Raw genomic sequence first — 14557 nt, 5'->3', positions numbered from 1 at the left:
GTCCCCAGACATCTCCCAGTACGGTCTTCCTCTTACTTCTCATTGGCCAGAACTGGCTCATGTGGCTGTCTTTAGCTTCAAGTGAACCTGGGAAAGCAAGAGTCTGGTACTTTCAGCCTTTATCATGAGAGGCAGCTCTGCTAGAAATAAAGAAGGGTGAGTATTGGGTAAGCTATTTAGAGAATCTGCCTAATTGCAGTAAATATATTTGGTAACACATAAGACATAATTAAATATCTATAATAACAGCTAGGGACCTAAATGCAGCTGCTACTTTATATATTACTTCCTTAAGCAGCTAAAGCCTTTTATTCATATCTGCAGTGCTAGCTCCTGAGGCCACATCCTCCTACCTAGGCAGGAAGTATAAAAGAAGATCAAGGCCATTTAGATGTGTTTTGTTAACTTGTGATGTGACTATAAATGTCTTCCTGAACAGCAGACTCCTGTCATCTGGGATCTGATTCCTCCACCCCATCTTGCCAACTGACTTCACAGCGTTTAGACCTTTATCATACTCTTAAACAAGGCAGACCACGCATCTGCGCCTTCATCTCCAGAACAAATTTCATGGAGTTAGGATTGCTTTCCTTCCTGGTGTGAAGAAGGAGCCACTAGAGGAGGAGGGAGGGGAAACAAACTGCAGCTACCTCGAAACTTCTTAACTAGGGCCAGCCTTGATAAAGGAAATGAAAGACTTTCCTTGTGATTGGATAATGAGGCAAAATAAATTTATAGAGGTATTGGAGGCAGCGTCCCATTTGATTCCTTCGGCAGCTGGAAGGCAAGCTGCTTGCCCAGTGCCTGTGGGTCACCAACAGCAACATGGAGTAGAGTTTGTGGTGGCTGAGAGTGTGGGCTTGGCTGTCACACCCTGGGTTTGAACCCTGGCTCTGTGACCTTGAACGAAGGACTTACCACCCCTGGTTCCAGTTTTCTTGTTTGTAAAATGGGGAGAAAAATCATACCCATCTCATGGAGTTGGGAGGATTAAATGAAATATGCATAGAAAGCACTCAGCAATTGTGTCAATTACCAGGTAGTTTCTGAGATGTGTTCTATGAAACAGAAATGACCTGATTCAATGGCAGAGCCCAGGAATTCTAGCTCCAGTTCAGAATCTTTGGTCTCACTGATGAAAGCAACGGTTTCCCCATGGTGTCCCAGGGATCTTGTGAATCTTTTTTTATAACCCTTTTGCCTGCCTCATCCAATTCTTTTCCCATCCAATTCTTTTGTAATTATAACCATGCCTCATGTTCAGAAAATTCAGGACAGGAAAATCTGAGTATGTTTAACAGATACACCTAGGGTTCATTATTCATATTACAAAATAATTATTTGTTTTACAAGAGAATTAACCTTTACAAAGTTAATTTCCTGTGTACATGCAAAACTGAATACAGAATATAAAAACTTTACACACAGCTTAGCATCATAAAATTGTGAAACCTTAGATAGAACTGACCTTTGAAACTATCTAGGCCAGCGGTTTTCATAATTTTATTGTAGCAGCCCTATTTCTTTCTTTATTTTTTTAAACATCTTTATTGGAGTATAACTGCTTTACAAAGGTGTGTTAGTTTCTGCTGTATAACAAAGTGAATCAGCTATATGCATACTTATATCCCCATATCCCCTCCCTCTTGCGTCTCCCTCCCACCCTCCCTATCCCACCCCTCTAGGTGGTCACAAAGCACCGAGCTGATGTCCCTGTGCTATATGGCTGCTTCCCACTAGCTATCTGTTTTACATTTGGTAGTGTATATATGTCCATGCTGCTCTCTCACTTAGTCCCAGCTTACCCTTCCCCCTCCCCGTGTCCTCAAGTTCATTCTCTACGTCTGCGTCTTTATTCCTGTCCTGCCCCTAGTTTCTTCAGAACCATTAGCGGCGCTGTTCCTTTAGAAGTCTGTCTTAGATTTCCTAGCTGCATGATGCAGAGGAAGGCAGAATTAACTCGGTTAAACCAGGGATGGGGAAGAGGCAGCGCTCACTCCCTTAGCCTCTTGCTCTATCCCAGAAGCAGCTTCGGAATCCCTCCAAGGAACCCTAGGGCTTCTAGGAACATAAATTTGAGTTCCACTGATCTACCACGGCCATCTTACTCTGTACATTCCTTTCGTAAAACTTGATATTTCTGTTAATTCAACTGTCTTATTTTCTTTTTTAAATTATAGGTTCCTTGAGGGCAAGAACCTTTTTGTTTAAATTAAAAAAAAAATTCTTCGTGTATTGCTCTGCATGTAAATGGAGTATTTAAGGTCTTGTTAAAGTCTTCCTGTTAGTGGCAGAAATGAACAGAAACCATTATTATATATAAACACCCTTTATTAAATCTTTGAAAAGTGATTTCATAGAACCACTGAATTTTCAGCTTGAAGGAACCTTAGAGAATGTGTACTTTCTCATTTTCTGGATGTGGAAACTGGGGCCCAGAGAAGTGATTCGGTTGATGTCATGCTGTAAGTTAATAGCAGAGCTGGGACAAGAGTGCTAGACACCTGATTCTTGGATTAAGGCCGTTGCAACTTCTAACAAGAGGCTGCTCTTACACTAGTAGAATCTTATAGATTTGTATTCCTGAAAACACACGTAAGCTACCTACAGATCCCTTTCTTTTCTCAACAGTTAATCCAGAGAACTATCTTAATAATCAAAGGCCTATGTTTTATTACGTAAATTTTTAAAAATTATAAAAGTAAAAATGGACTGACATAAGGAGATGTCCAGGATATAGCAAATGGAAATGCAAGTATTATATGTGGGATGATCCCATTTTGTTTAAAGCTTAGGTTATTTCTCTAAGGTAGCTGAACGTATTTTTCTATCACACATGACTCAAGTATCTAATGAACATTCAAGTATCTAATGATGTGACAACCACACCTGTTAATTTATATAAGTTGACACTGGTGCATGACTCTAACAACTGTAAGAGGTTTTTATTTACTTTATCTTATTACATTTACTATTGCACAGTGTTGCATGGTATATATGCATCATAATTTATTTACCCAATCCTCTATTGACGACATTTAGGTTATCTCCAACTTTTCAACAAGCTGCAGTGAAATTCCTCACACAAACATCCTTTTGCAGAACACAGCATTTTTGTGGGACAAATTCCTAGAAGTGGCATTGCTGGATCAAATTTTGACATACTGTATGGTATCTATTCTCAGGTTTTTCTTTTGCTGCTGAGACTAAAATGAATAAACCCCGGCGTCCATACATAACTTTGTAGTTTACCAGGGCTTTCACAAACATGATGTTACTTGAACTTTTTAACAACTCATGTGGGTTTACAGATGAGGAATATGAGGTTTAGATAAGTTAAGTAATTTGCTCAAGTCATTCAGTTAGGGAAGGTAGAGCCAGATTTGAAAACTAGGTCTTCTCACTCCAGGTGTAGGGCCGAAAGTCCCCAATGAAAATACAGAAATAAAGCATTAGGATAAGAACAGGAATGTGAACATGTTCTCTTCGGGCAGCAGAGACCACTAATCTGGCCTATTGGTGGATATAAACTGGGGCATAGACATCATCTGGCCTTCACCTTAAAATCACCTTAATACCTTAAAATCATCCTGAGAGCGATTCAGTTGTATCCCCAGAAACAACCACTGCCACAGTCTCCTGTGGTGAGAAGAGGTTCAAAAGCGTATTGATGAGGGACTTCCCTGGTGGTCCAGTGGGTAAGACTCCGCGTTCCCCATGCAGGGGGCCCGGGTTCGATCCCTGGTCAGGGAACTAGATTCCGCATGCATGCTGCAACTAAGAATCCGTGTGTCACAACTAAGAAGTCTGCATACTGCAACTAAAAGATCCCAGATGCCGCAACTAAAGATCCCGAGTGCAGCAGCTAAGACCTGGCTCAGCCCAAATAAATACGTAAATGTTAACAACAACAAAAAAGGAGTATTGATGAAACCATTTGTGCCCTAGATATAGAGGAGAGGAGAAGCCCTAAGATTTGCTAACTAGACTCACTGGACAGGCCTTTGTGAGAGAAGAGGGGTAAGTGTGTGTGGCGGGGAGGCAGCATAAGGCACTTTTTCTTCTGGAGGCAGAGGACTCTGCTCTGCTGCATTTCAACTTGCTAGTGGGTTTCTAGCATGGGCTGGGGCCCAATAAATAGCTCTGACAGTAAAGTTGTCCTTGTGCAAACATCCCTTTTTCCTGTCCATGCAAACTACTGATTGATGCTAAAGCAATTAAGTCTTATTTGGTTTAATAGACATTTGACGGGCACCTACCATGTGTAAGGCCCTGAGGATGTTGAGTTAGTTTGGGCTGCTTTAACATAATACCATAAACTAGGCAGCATAAACAATAGACATTTGTTTCTTACGGTTCTGGAGACTGGAAGTCCAAGATCAGAGTGCCAGCATAGTGACGTTCCTGGTGAGTCCTCTTCCTGGTTTACAGATGGCTGCTGTCTCCTTGCTATATCCTCCTCACATGGCCAAGAAAAAAAGGTTTCAGCTTCTCTTCCATTTTATAAAGGCATTATATCCCAACATTGGGGCCCCCACCCCCATGACTTAACACTGATTACCTCCCAAATGTCCACTTTTGAATACCATTATATTGGGGATTAGGGTTCCAACATATGAATGGGTGTGGGGCACAAACATTCAGTCCACAGCAGATGGGAGACTAGCAGTGCACAGAGGTCTCTGCCACAAGACTAGGGGGTCTTCTGTAGCACCTCCATTCTCAGCCACCCAACTCTACCCAACCCTAGATCTCTTGGGAGCAGAAGCTGATTGGGTGGGAGCAGAGCTAGCAAAGGCCTGTCTTGTCACACCACCGCCATGGACCGGCGGCTGTGAGGGGGCCTCGGCAACCTTTCAGGCCTGGGCTATCTCTGGCTCGGTCTCCTCTTCTGAGACCCTGTCTCCAAGCTGCATAGTAGGACCCAGAGAGATTTATTTGGTGACCTTTCAGGATGCGGAATCCAAGCAGGGGGAGGGAGCAAGTCAGCTCCGAAGTGGTTAATTTTACTGGCTCTTAAATTGATGAGCGGTGGGACGTCAGTCTGAAATGAACTCGCCTTGTTCGAAGGGGTTCTAAGACAGCGGAACTCAATCAGCAGCGGGCCGCACGGTTCAAGGCTGCAATTCATCCCCCGTGCCTCTGAAAAATGGGAGGTGACAGTTCATTTTGCCAGTGACAGTCTGTCGGTCTCGCTCGCTGCTTCTCCTGTCGACTGCCTGGCTGAAGTGAAGTGCAGCTCCAAGACACCCTCGTTTGGTATTCCACTCAGCTGAGCAGGACGGTCCCAGGACCCAAGGTGTGCAAATCTTACTCTAGCCCCGCAGCTTGTCTTCTTCCCCTCTTCATGCATGCACGAGATGCTGATACATGATTGCGGGTCCCAGGAGCCATCTTCCCACTTCCTAGGCCTCAGCTTTCCTTCCAACTTCCACTTCCGGTGGACTGGGTTTCCTCCTCCCTTCGGGACCTTGTATTGTAGAACAAAGCCATCCTGTTCAGAGGGCTTCCAGCTTCCTGACAGAGGACTAAGGGCAAGGTGAGGTATGGACATGGGTGTGGAGAAGCTGCTGCTGCCAGTGGGGGCATGGAGGGAAAACAGATACACTCAGCAGGACACTGCCTTCCCCACCAGGGCCTCGGCTTTTGAGGAAACTCTTGAACAAGGGCAGAGAGAGAGAGTAAGGAGAAAGGGAGGTGAGCCTGTGATGCATGCATTTAACCCTGGACTGCCCTCCTTCCCCAGTACTTTCTACTTCCCTTAAAAAAAAAAAAAGAATTAGAGCTCATGTATCTTTGTTAACTTTCCTCATTTTGATAACTGGTGTCATCTAAGGAAATATCCTCATTCTTAGGAAATACTACTGAAGTATTCACGGGAAAAGGAACATGATATCTGAAGTTTACTCTCAGATGGTTTGGAAAAAATATGTAAATTTACATAAATGGAAAACAATAAAGCAAACGTGACAAAAGCTAACAATTGATGAATCGAGGTAAATGGTATACAAGAATTCTAGTACTGGGGTACCTAAACTTTTCTGTAAGTTCGAAATTAATTCAAAATAAAAAGTATTAAAAAAAAACCCAAGAGACTTACTTTCAGCACTTCCTCAATAAGCGTTTGTTTAGAACCTACGATGATGCACCAGGCACCGTAAGTGCTGAGGATACAGTGGTGAACATGATAGGAAAGGTCTGGACCCTCAGGGAGGGTTGGGAGGGAAGACAGGTGGTAGACAGGTAGTTACAGATGGGACTTGAGTTTTGAATGGTAGGTCTTAGTGCTACAGGAACGTATGAGAAGGAAACAAGCCAGCCTGGAGAGCCAAGGATGGTTACCAGAGGAAATGATGTTTAAGTTGAGACTTGAAGCATGAGTAAGGGTCAGCTGAATGAAGGGTAGGGGGGAAGAGTGTTGCAGAGGGAGAGAACAGCACATGTGGAAAAATGAAAGTGAGAGTGGGTGTGTCTCAGTGAGAAACTGCAAGAAGTCTGCTACTGAAGATGACAGAGAGTAAGAGGACCATTTGGCAGAGGAGATAAGCAAGAGGTCAAGCATGGTCGGGGGGATGGGGACATACTAGCCATATTGAGGGGTTTGGAAGCATAATATTGGGAAGCTACTAAAGTTTTAATTAGTGAGGGACATAAGCAGATTTTTTAAAAAAGAGATCACTGGCTATAATGTGGAAAATAGGTTGACAGGGTATAAGACTAAGGGGCTGCAAGATGAGAGGTGATGGTGGCTTGGAAGAGGAGAGAAGGCAGCAGGGCTGGAGAGAAGTGGAGAGTTTGAAAGATATTTAGCAGGTGGAATTGGCAGAGGGAGAAAGAGGAATGAATGCGCCCCAGGTTTCTAGATTGGGCAATTGGATTATCCACAGTACCATTTACTGACCTGGGGAAGATGGGAGGTGAGGGAGAGTTGGCTAAGAAGGGGCCAGTGGTTATCTTTGTGAAATCTGGGTCCACCCTGAACATATCACAACCAAAAAATATAACACCTAGTAAAGCAGAGTCCCAGACAGGCTGGAACTAAGGCTCCAGTGAGTGAACAGAGTAAGGATCTAAACCCCTGTCTGACCACACCCCTGATTTTCAAGGGTCCAGAAGTCCTATAAGAGAGAATTTGAACATTTTCTATCGTGATTTAGTCATATTCAGGCAGCTCTGTAGGGAGCTGTGACGGATAGATTGCTTTACCTGTTCAACAACTCTACCCACCTTTAGAAACAGCGATCTGTGTTGTCTAGGAATTTCTTCTCCCTCATTTCCACTCATGTGGTTTCTGTAGGAAGTGCTATGTTCTTACATAACACTTCCCCCATGACCACAACTGACCTGGGTTGGGCCAATGAGAGCCGTTCTATGGCCTAAGAAACAATGGAATCTAGGGGCCCAAAGACAAGCTGCATTTAAGGCCTGACTTCCATGTTCAGTTATTCAAGGCTTCCTTGGAATCTTGGTGACAATTAATTTCTTTTTTTTTTTTTGCCTAAGGCTGTTTGATTTGGGTTTCTGTCTCATCCAATCAATCATCCATGAGACTCTTAAAAGAAGGTTGTTGGAAAGAAAAGGAGACTGCTGAGAGGAAGAAAATCACAAAAGTAAGGATGGAGTCGGCAGATGGGCCACACTCAGTGAAAAACTTTGAGTGGAAGGCAGCATATGGTTATTCTTAAGCCCTCCTGACCCAGCCCTGGCAGGTACTGAAGTCTCTGTCAGGTGAAGGGTAAGCAAGGCCACACCTTATGGGCAGCACAGCAAAAGTAGGCACTTTTCAATAAAAGCCAAGGGACAAATAAGAACCAGTGGGCTGACAGAGGCAGAAGTGGTGCAAATCTGTGAAATAACCCTGGAAATATCAAAAAGACACAAGAGGGCTTCCCTGGTGGTGCAGTGGTTGAGAGTCCGCCTGCCGATGCAGGGGACACGGGTTCGTGCCCCAGTCCGGGAAGATCCCACATGCCGTGGAGCGGCTGGGCCCGTGAGCCATGGCCGCTGAGCCTGCGCGTCCGGAGCCTGTGCTCCACAACGGAAGGGGCCACAACAGTGAGAGGCCCGCGTACCGCAAAAAAAAAAAAAAAAAAAAAAGACACAAGAAAGGAGGAAGACAGACTGAGATCATCACATCTGAGAGATGGGGGCTATGATCCAGTGGTCTTAGGGACAAATTGTTAAAGTGATCTCACCTGGTAGTACCTGGGAACCCACACTAAAACTTATTAGTACAAAGAGCAGCCACTGAGGAAGACCAGATCTGAGCCAGGAGTTTAGTAAAGTTGACCAAAGATGGAAGATTCCAGAGGTCAATGATCAAAGCTCCTAGGGAAAAAAATTCTGAGATAAGCATTGCTTGCCTTCAGATCCCTTTCATTCTCCATCCTTCCTTGGTACCCAATCCCTCAAGTTGATTTTAATATTAATACTTAATTTTTAATATTCACCCAGGCCTGAATTCTCTTCTCTTGGGTAATGCTGAGCGTCCCAGATATTTCTTGCTTTCATGTCCTGTCAAAATTTACCTGCCTGTATCCTATATCAGCCCCTGAAGACAGCTGCTAATCTGATCAACTGATGTGTTCTAATGGGATAAGGAGTGAGAATGGAGCAGCATATTAGCCCTGCCAGGTAATTCATATCTTATTTTTTACGAATTCTTACTATCTGACACTGTTCCTGGAACACACCAGGTATTCAGTTCATGTCTGCTTAAATGAAAGACATGGAGTATGCTTCTTTTCTGGAGGCAATCTCTTACTCAAAGTTAAGGCTCTCCCTCATGGTAAGAATTTCAAGTACTGTTAATAACCTATAAGGGAAAAGAGTCTGAAAAAGAAATCATGGAATTCTGGATGTTAGAGCTGAAAGGAACCTTATTTCCTCATGTACCGTTGAGGAAGTGGGTCCTTTAATTAAAAGAAACGATAATCAAATTACCTGTCCTAGATGATTTAGTTACCAGAAGACATGATGCCAAACCAGATATTCTCTTGGAGTTCCTATAAACTCCATTATTCTTTGGCTTCATGATTCTGTTTTGGACACTAACCTATAAACTCTCTGAACAATCAGACTCATGCTCCTCTCAGTGGCCTGAGAGAAACAGTGTGGATTGGGTGGGGATAATTATTTGGAAGCCCATGGTCCTGTCACTTAACTATTTTCTTATCTAGAATCTTCCCTCGTTTGGCATCAGCTAACACAGGAAGTGGTAATGCTATTATCTGTAGATTCAGCCAAATCACCATTTCCTGATTCCAATGTTCAACAACCACTTTTGAATCCTCCCCTCACTTCCTCTCTGCTTCAGTTTGAGGTTCAAAAGCCTCCAGGAAGCAAATTAGTACTCAGCTGAGCAGAATGGGGCCCTGACACCCTTGTGGTTCAGCTGTTCGTTAATTTGCTGTAACTCAGGTACATCCCTTCTCCAGTCTGGACCTCAGTTTTTCACTATAAGCTACAGGGTTTCTCAAGTCCCTTCTAGCTCTGAAATCTAAGATTCTTTGATGAGGTTCTGAAAGGAGAATTTTATGAACCAGCTCCTTTTGGAAAGAAAAATGTGTCATACAGCCCTATGAATCTCTTATTAGCCCAAAGCTTGTTTTGTTTCAGAGCACTATCCTGAAACCGTGAAAGAAATCAGAAAAGCAGGAAGACTGGCAGTGTCTGCCAGTGTCTCATATGATTTGGTAAATGGACTCAGAGGATGCCAGCGTCAAAGTGGTCAGAGCAGCTCTTTGCCAAGGCTGAGTGGTGGTCAAGGGAAGAGGCTGTGGGCTCCTCCTTTGATACTGCTACATTCCTCTCCAAGCCTCTGTTTTCCATCAGTTTAGCATGAACTGGTCTCCTACTCTGGGCCAGCTTGGAAGGAATTGTATCCTGGTTTTGTTTCCAAATCAGTATAGAGGTGAGGACGTCCTGTTGAGGCTCTCCAATGGTGATCATCACACTCTCTGTTTTTAACCATAGAATTAGGGTTAGAAGCCCTAGTAACTAGCACTGGTGAGATGGAAAACTCACTTCCTGGGGCAGGGTTCCACTGGGGATTGTAGAGTGAGAACTATTAAGCCTACCCTATTAAGCATAATTGGGTACCATCTTCTCCTGGGGACTCTGGAAGCCCTCAGCCTTCTCTTCCTCAGGCATTTTCTCCCGGGGGTAAGATGTTGAAAGTTGGAGGTTAAATGACTTGCCCAAAATCACACTGTTGGTGGCAGAGCAGAGATGAAAACCTCAGCCGATCTTCCAATTCCTTATTCTGGCTCTTATGGGACCATGCCACACCTGCTCCTTGTAAAAGGGACAGTCGCACCTCCTGAGGACACTGGGCAGGGATGCCAGGTATTGATGTGACTGCCGTTCCAGTCCCCAGTGACCTTTTACATCCTGAAGCCTGCTCAGACTGTGGAGGAAGCAGCTCTGGAGCAGTGGGGGTTGCCATATGCAGAGCTGCCCCGGTGAAGATAACAGGTTGTCTGTCATGTACAAAGCCTGTGTATGGCCCAGACCACAGAGCTTCCATCGGAGGAGAAATTAAACCTGTCTCACATACCAATCCCAGTGCTCTGATTACATTTACAGAGGTCATGGCCTGCATTCTGTCACCATGGAAACCTCTCATGCTGCCAGTGTTGTCTGTGTGTGTGGTTGATATTTAAAGGCAAAGTCACAGGCCCCATTGCCCAGCTATCAGATGCCAGGGGCAATCGCTCTCCTTCACCAGCCTGAGTCCTGGTGCTTCATCCAAGAGATAAGAGGAAGAGATGGGGAAAAGGGCCCACCTGTCTCCAACAGGCAGGCCTCCAGTAGAGCCAGGTTTGCAGGGAGGGGGCTCTGGGATGGCGCTGCTGGTATAGCAGTTGTGGGGGAACCAGAAAGCATCCCGACTTTGTCAGAATACAAGCATCTTCTCACAGGCACATGAGCCCACTGTTAAGCAGAGCCCTTCTTTCTCTAATAACTTCCAAGTCGTGAGCACATTTCAGAGCAGCCAGATGGAGCTGGGGAAGGCCCCTCTGCCTGAGTACCCTTGGTGGTTTCGATTTTGCACATCTGGTAGCTGTGTGAATTGTGCTGATAACAATACCATTTATGAAGGATCCCTGCTTCTTCCAAAGACCCCACAGCACTGTCCTGGAAAAAGCTACCAGGGGAGTGACTTATCAGGAGTCCCAGGTGTTGGAAGAGGTAAATAACACCTGATTCAACAGAGTAAGAAAAGAACACAAGTGCTGACTCGGCTTGTGACCATCAATTTTTTCTTTAGTCTCAAGACAATTATTTCCACACCATTGAATGGAGTGTAGATAACACCAGCACCTTAATAGGCTGGGAGCAGAGGCTGTTTAGAGGAGATTTTAAGCACCGTGAGCATAAAATGAACATGAATATTCTGCAATATGCATCTTACAACTTGTCATTAAGTGGATGGCCTCAGTGATGTGATGCAACAGGCTTTGATTGGAATATTGAGCTCTGAGAAAGGAAATTCTGCATCAATAGTCTCACGATGTGGAATATCACATATTACTCAGTAAGACATGTCATTGTATTGATAGTGCATATGCTAAAAAGTACAGCAGTGGATAATAACAGCTTGAGTCTCCACAAAGTAGTTTTCTTTAGGAATTTACAGCCACTCCCTGCAGCTTCTCAATGTCCTTGTGGGTGGAACATGGTATATCCTGAAATTACAACTAGGGAAATGGAGTGAATCTATTTGATTTAATTTCCTCTTTATTTTCTCTTACATTTTCTTTCTATTTCTCAATTTCTTTACTTTTTCATCCAGTTTCTCATTCACTTTCTTCGTTTCCATTTTTCTTGCTTGCTTGTTTTATCCCTAGTCCATCACCCCTCCCTGTCAAACACCCCCTCCTACCCTCCCCCGCTACACTGCTTTCTGTAGAGCTCAGCCCTGCTGGCAGCCCTACAGACTAAAGAGGCTACCGACTCCTGGGATATAATCTGCCTTCTGATTGGTTCTTTCTGGGGTCTGTATTTATAGTGGAAACTTGGTTTCTGCCACAGTGAGTGAAAAGAGGAGTTAATATCTCATGCCTTCCAGACGAAGGTTTTCCCCATGCGATTCAGAAGCACTGCAAGTTTTCTAGAATAGATAGCGCAGGGAGGAAACCTTTGGAGGTAGGCAGGGAGAATCTGCAGGCTGATTATCCCAATTCATTACAGCCCGGTGCTAAGGAAGCCAAGGCCACTCTTTCCATCTTTTTAAAGGCAAGTTTGCTTCATAAAGAGGAAAAGCTCTCATCCTTGGAGACCAATGACACACATATCTCAGCCAGTCACTCCTCAAATATATCTTTAGTGAGCAAGGAGGTTCAAATGAGAGATTATGGATGATTCAGTATCTATATAGGCATTAAGCACCTCCCAGGGCTGGCTGTTGTGGGGAATGAATGCAGAGATCATAATAATTGCTAACATAGGTGACTCATCTACCATTTGCAGGCAGTTATAAACACAATATAGATTAGCTCTTTGAATCCTCACAACCACCTTGAAAGTATTAATAGTGTTGCCATTTTACAGATAGGGAAATTGAGGTATGGAGAGGATAAGGAGCTTGACCAAGGTCATAGTAGGCAAGTGGCAGATTTGAGCAGAGAACTGCCTGACTTCAGGGCCACTATACTCTCTCACCTCTTTGGTGGGGTCAGGATTGTGCTTTGGGATGTGTATTCTGAATATGGATGAAGAGTGGCCTGTGATAATGGGGAGATTGGATGCTGAGGGTTGGATTAAAAGCCATTTCAGTATCGCATCTCAATAAAGATAATAAGAACCCAACCCAGAGTGGTGACACTCAGGATTCAAAGGAGGGATTCAGGGCTTCCCTGGTGGCGCAGTGGTTGAGAGTCCGCCTGCCGATGCAGGGGACACGGGTTCGTGCCCCGGTCTGGGAAGATCCCACATGCCGCGGAGCGGCTAGGCCCGTGAGCCATGGCCGCTGAGCCTGCGCGTCCAGAGCGTGCTCCGCAACGGGAGAGGCCACAGCAGTGAGAGGCCCACGTACCGTAACAAACAAACAAACAAACAAAAAACAAAGGAGGGATTCAAAGGACATTATGGAGAGGTAAGATTGGCAGGGTTGGTGGATATTTGGAATGGGAATGAGGAAGGGTCCAAGATGAGTCCTACATTTTGAGTTTGGATTACTGGACAAGAGCAATTTCTTTATAACAGTTACAATTTGTTGAGCCTATACCATATATGCTTACAAATGCCATCTTACTTAAGCTTCATAATTACCCTGTAAGGTAGGAATTATGATATCCAATTTACAGATGAGGAAACTGAGGCTAGTAGAGCTCTTTCCAGAGGCTTAGAGCTGCCAGGTGGTTGAGCCAGCATTGGGACTCACATATTTTAGACTCATAAGCTCATGCCACTTTCACTGAACTTTGTTGCCATTACAAGGATTAAGGGGAGAGGAAATAATAAATTGGTGGAACTGTTCAGATATCCGGGTGGAAATGCACAACAAAGGTATAAATTAGAAGAGTCATCTGCATGAAGGGGAAATTTGTGGTGGTGGGAGAACGAAACCACTGGGGACTCAGAGAACAAAGAGAGAAAGGAGAGGAAGAGGAGAAAGGCAAGTGTGAAACTCTGGTGATTACCTGTGACTAGAAGGTGAAATGAAGAGAGCCAAAGAAGGAAGCAGAGAAATAATAGGAAAGATAGGAAGAGGACCGGATAGGGCAGTGCCAAGGAAGCTGGGTGCCCAAAGCAAGAGCAAGTGGCCGATGCCACCCAGTGCTGCAGAGAGAGGTTGGTAAAGACTAAGCAGAGGTGAGAAGGAAGGAGGGCATCGATGCCCTCAGGAGAGCCACTTCACGGTGCAAAGACAGGCAAAGGACATGAGATCTGATGGGGGAAAGGAAGGAGAAGAAAGGATGAGATTGGAGAAGGTAGCGGGGTTGAAGGAATGTTTTTGTTTGTTTTGTTTTGTTTTTAGGATAGAGGAGACCAAGGATGTTAGCAGACAGAGGGGAAGACTGAAGATGAAAAAGACAGTGAGATTGAAGATCTAAAAGGTGGTAGGAGATGGGGGGGGTGGATCATGAATTCTGTGAAAAGATAGGAGGAGGGACAATTCACTGAATTGAATTACTTTTCAATTCAAAGTAAAGTCTAAAAATCAGTGCAACAAGGACCGAGAGTGCTGTCTTGTATATGAAAGAGCATGGTTTACATTGGTAGAAAATGCTGCTAGAGAGGAAGTCCAAGGATGTTTAGGACATTTAGGACAAGGATGTTTAGGATTAGACATCTAGAAAGGGAAAAATCAAAATGGACACTGACACAATTCTGCAGGAAAGGAAAGAATGTATTTCGGGGACCTGAAGGTAATTACACACAGGATGTCCACTAGGGGAAGGGTATTTTCACCCACTTTCTTGCATTGAAATAATCAGCCATTGCTGGTTTTTTCTGACTCCAGGCAGTGTTTCTGTTGGTATTTGTAAATATTGGTGAGTCTGGCCAGATTACATCAGTTCCTCTTAGTGTGCATATTCCTCCAAGCATG

This window comes from Grampus griseus (genome assembly GCF_964374135.1).
Source record: "Grampus griseus genome assembly, chromosome: 20".
Taxonomy (NCBI): domain Eukaryota; kingdom Metazoa; phylum Chordata; class Mammalia; order Artiodactyla; family Delphinidae; genus Grampus; species Grampus griseus.
The sequence above is the reverse complement of the archived record's forward strand: the minus strand, read 5'-3'. Positions refer to the sequence as shown.